Below are 5,155 nucleotides of genomic sequence, written 5' to 3' on the forward strand. Positions count from 1 at the left end.
CGGAGGGGTTGGGTAGGGGCAAGCTGTCACCCTGCACAAAGTGGTGGCTTGTCTGGCAAAACCAGGGCTCCCAAGGCAAAGTAGGGACTTGTGGCAGATCTCACTTATCCTGAGTGGCGAGGACACAGAACAAGGCCCATTCTATCCCAGCTGTGAGCAGCCTAGCATGGATACAGGAAACTGTCTGAACACAGCCTTGAGAGTGAATATGAATACTTTCCATGTTGACTCCTCCCAAAGCATTATTGTCCCTACTCCATTGTCTATATATTTACAGGCTCATAAGAAACTTGGGAGAATATCTTTAAAGTCCCTAATCCTGGATTTCAGCCCTCTTTTCTTAACCCTTGGCCTCATTGTACTTTCTGGGGTACATTCTGCCCCAGTTCAGCCCTCAGCTAGGATGCCACAGCTGAAGCCACACTAACCCCACCTCCAGCAGAGCCCTGGACTCCCCCAGCTTCAGGAGCCACCCTGTGGAAGCTTGAGAGTCTGTTCTCAAAGACGTCATGGGATGCCATCTTTGGGATGTCACGTGCAGTGGATTTATATTAAAAGAAACTAGTCACACCGGGGCAGGGAGATTACATATTGTCTCCGTTTTCTCTGTTATCATTAAATATATATATAGAGAGAGAATGTGGTGCTATAAGGCATCTCTGAACACAAAATTAGAATGTTGTTTCTTCCTCCTAAGTTCTCCCGTGCCCTCTAAGGGGATTCAGGGAACATGTCTGTTAAGGCACTAGCCACACATAAAGATAAGCAAGTCCCAAGGAATTCACAGCCCAACCAAGGGGAAGAGAGAGGGAAGATGGGAGAGACTGAGCCGCAGAACACAATTTCTTGTAATTCCAGTGAGTCATGACAAAAGCAGTAAGGGAGATGATCCTTTTACGTTCCTTGAGGAATGAGAAAGTGGAGGATTTCATTTGGGCTGGTAAGATTTTTTTCAAGCTGAGAAAGAAAGTGGAGGGAACTGCGAAGAAGAACTAGGGAGTGGCGTAGGGAGAGTGGGACTAGGAGGGCAGTCATTCCTTCTCCCTCACACTGGACAGAGAAACTGTCATACACTTTCAAAGGATATAATCATCACCCTTTAGTAGCTTTCTACAGTAGCTTTTGAAAAATTAATTTCAATACCCTCTAGCCAGTACAGAACCCTTGTAAGAAGGAAATAGATGGGAAAGCTGAGGTCCAGAGCTGCTAAAGTCATTTGATGTTAAGTCAATTTGATATTAAGTCACTCCAGCCTTAAGAGAGGGACACCCTTATCTCATAGGAGCTGAAGGGGAATTTGGTTCATTCTTCAAAATGGAAAATCATTAATGTTTCTTCTGACAATATACAAGAATTATAAACGATTTTTTCAAGCAATACAAAAAAACAGGACTTCATAAGTTTACTCCCAGGAGATAAATGTCATCAACAGATCTTTTCGGATTTGGGCTAAGCAGGTTCTTGACTCTATGCAACAGAAAGGGACTCTGGGTACCTTACATAGAAACGGAACTTATTAGGAGGATGTTATATAGTTCACAGCACCAGAGGGAAAGCAAACTCAGAAAGATGGGCAAGAATGAAGGGGTACTAGGCAACCAGGAACCCAGCCAAGGTCAGGATCCTGGACAGTCTAGTTAGGATGCCACTTCTGCTGCCAGTGGACATGGCACGGCTGCCATCACTGCCCCTGAGACTCTGGATGGCACAGCCACCACCGGCAGCCAACTAAGTTCTAAAACTTTCCTGCTTCTGGATTCTAAATCCAATTGGCCAAGTTAAGGACACACATTTTCACTCTGGCTGCCAAAAGCCTGGAGAGTGAGCGTGTCTACCTTGGCGCACAGCTCTGCTGTCACCCAGTCCCATGCAATGTTGAGTCTCTCAAGAAACGGAGTCAATCAGATGGCTGAGGGCAAATAAATGGCAAATATTCATTACATGTGTATTCATTCAGCTTTTCTGTTTGTGTATAAGTTGGATTTTATTATACACACTAATTGGCAAGTAGATTTTTGTTTTTGTTTTGGTTTCTTTAGGACAGTATATCTTTTCATGCCAATACAATAAATTCCCCCCTAAATTCCTGCACAGTATTTATTGTATAGATATTGTCAGTATTTATTTAATCAAGTTTCACTCAATGGACATTTATTTTTATTCTTTACTATTAAAAACCACACAGCTGAGAACATCCTTGAACAATTGGCACTCGTCCTAGTAGTCCCTTAGGATAAATTTCCAAAAGTGCAATTGCTGAGCAAATGGCATATAAAATTTTGTCTGTCGCCAGATTGACCTGAAGAAACATTATCCTTTTACACCTTCACTAAAACTTATGAGAAAGTCCAAAAGGGATTGTCTCTTTCACTGATCTGATTCTAATCTACACGTTAAAAGGAACCATGCCCCAAGTAGCGTTTAAAGTAGGAGAGGGAAATGGAAGCGGAACTTTCTGTGCAGATTTCTCGGTGGCTCTAGCTACGTGGAACGCCAAGGAATCAGGTGGGGCGCACTTCCTAGCGGCGATTCGCGCTTGGGGCACCTGGGCCTTGAACGGCTGTCCCTCGACGTGCCAGTCAGCTTCCCTCCCCGCTCGGCCAAGATAACCTACCCGGGGTAGTCGTTGTGTAAATAAATAAATAAACAATACGAAGCCCAAGATGCGAGCGCCGAGCCTCTTGCTCGGGGTCTATGGGTCGGAGCCGGCCTTCTCCGGTCCAACATCGCGGGCCTAGCCCCGCTAATGCCGACCCCGCCAGCCTGCCGCCCCTCGGGCTTCCCCAAACCCGGTGAGGACCCCTGGAGGAGAGCAGGGAGAGAGGCAGCAAGAAATGACACCCTGGGACCGGGATCTTATAGGACGCCGCGGACGCTGAAGCCCTCGTTGCTCCGTTCCTGCCCGCCAGTTCGGCTTGGGGACCAGAGCCCAGGACCCAGAGCCGGTAAACCCGGCATCCACTTCCGTTTTCGAAAGGCAGCCCGGCGCGCCCGCTATATGGCTTGAGGAGGCTCCCAGCCGCCTGAAGAAGCCAGCGGGTCCCATGGTGTAATGGTTAGCACTCTGGACTTTGAATCCAGCGATCCGAGTTCAAATCTCGGTGGGACCTCTCAAACCCTTTTGGTTCTACAATTCCTGTTTTGGAGGCCTCTGGCGGCAGTGGCCATCTCAGGCCGTGCCGGCGGCCCCCCGTGACCTACCTGATCGCGATTTAGGGTCCCTCCCCCTTTCTCAAGATGCTTTCATTTCAGAGCCTGCCTGAAGGTCGTGGTGCGCATGCGCGAGACTCGGGGCGAAAGAGTAAGTGTCTGTGGGAGCTGGAGCTTGACTTTAGCTTGCCGGGGACAGCCGAAGGTGCCCGAGGGATCCCGCTTCGGGCGGGGAACAGTGGCAGCCTTCTGGTCTAGGAAACGCCACCGCCACCCCCACCCCCACCCCCGCCCCGCAAGCTGCCGGGAATGCTTCTCCCCATTGGCTAACATGCAGAAGTGCCAAACACTTCTGCTCTGGGAACCGCGAACGAAACGGCCCAAAGGAGCCGAGGGGAGCGGGAGGGAATAACCGACTGCGGAGGAGGGCGTGTGTTTGGGGGTCCGTCCGCCCGGAAGTCGGCCAGATACTGAAGTGTGTCTGTCTGGGTTGTCTGCTACGCGGGCAGTAGACTGCGAGGTTGTCTTTCAGTCGGAAAAAAAAAATCCCTTAGTCAAGGAATCCACTCTTCAATCCGTTTCAGCCGGTCAGTATCTCTGGCGGCGGTTTCTCGCCGTATCGATGGGCTATTTCTCCCGAGCAGACGATAGGAATCTCTATGGGGTTCACCCGCAGGGCTGAGCGAATCTCTTTTGGCCAATTTGTCCAGGATCGCTGATTTGGGTGCTGACCAAGCGCACGTGATTTGCAGGAAAGGCTCTACCTCTGGGGTAGCGGGGAAGAGACGTACACGGAGTATTGTCTTCTTTGGATTGGTATCTGGGTTTTGAGAGCTGTCTGTCTCTCGGGGACAAGTGACGAGGGACCCCGCTCACGCATTTGTGATCCCCCTAGAGGGTGACTAGCACTGTGGTTATACGGCCCCGCGCCTTGGGAGGATGCCATGGAAACAGAATCCTCGCTCTGCTCGCCCCATCTCTCTCCTGAGCACCCTTCCTCCCCACCCCACCCCACACACTCCTTAAACGTTTGAATGAATTTGTGTGTATGAGCGATCCCAGCTGCAAAAATACCTAAACATGAGACGTGGGAGGACTTGCACGAACAGATATTAAAGCTTATTATCAACTATTAACTATAGGAATTAAGACAGTGTGGTACTGGTGAAAAGAAAGACAAACATACCAATGGAACAGAATAGAGAGCCCAGATAGAGCTGCACACATACTTGGACCAGTGATTTATGACAAATATAGCACAACAGAACGGTGGGGAAAAGGACCTTTTTTTCAATAAATTATTCTGGGACAATTGAGTGTCCATATGGAAAAATATGAAATCAAATTCCTCCCAGTTTACACTAACACAGCAATACATTGCATGTGAATTATAGACCTTTAGGTGAAAAAAAGAGCAATAAAGCTTTGGAAGACAACATAGGAGAATATCTTCATGACCTCAGGGTAAGGAAAGTCTTCTTAAGCAAGACACAAAAGGTTCTAAAAGTTTGATATATGTCACCATATTAATATGATAGTCTATGTTTTTCTTATGAGAAGACCCCAATGAGGAAGTGAAAAGTAAGCCATAGAATAGGAAAAGATATTTGTAATGCATAACTGACAACTTGTATCCAGAGTATATTAAAAGCTCCTAAAATTCAGTAAGAAAAAAGACAAACAACCTAATGGAAAATAACAAAAGACTTGGACTGGCACTTCATAAAAAAAAAGGAAATCCAAAATAACCGGTACCCATGAAAAGATGCAACACATCAGTCATCAGGAAAATGCAAATTAAAAGCTCAATGAGATGCCATTGAGATACCACTCACCAGAATGACAATGCTGAATGTTATCGAGAATATGGAATAATGTGAATTCTCAAAGGAGCATAAATTGGTGGAAAGCAGTTTGATATCTACTAAAGTTGAAGATATCATACCCTATCATCTAGCAATTTCACTCTTGTACATATACCCACAGAAATGTGTGCTTTTGTGCA

At 47.1% G+C, this 5,155-nt stretch overlaps 1 non-coding gene across 1 annotated transcript; it reads left to right on the plus strand.

The window, feature by feature from the left end:
* The first annotated feature begins 3,038 nt into the window (after window positions 1–3,038).
* TRNAQ-UUG (transfer RNA glutamine (anticodon UUG)) lies at window positions 3,039–3,110 on the plus strand. Its single transcript has one exon. It is a non-coding gene; the product is annotated as a tRNA-Gln (tRNA).
* Window positions 3,111–5,155: the final 2,045 nt, after the last annotated feature.

Source organism: Physeter macrocephalus, unplaced genomic scaffold, assembly GCF_002837175.3.
Source record: "Physeter macrocephalus isolate SW-GA unplaced genomic scaffold, ASM283717v5 random_368, whole genome shotgun sequence".
Classification (NCBI taxonomy): Eukaryota; Metazoa; Chordata; class Mammalia; order Artiodactyla; family Physeteridae; genus Physeter; species Physeter macrocephalus.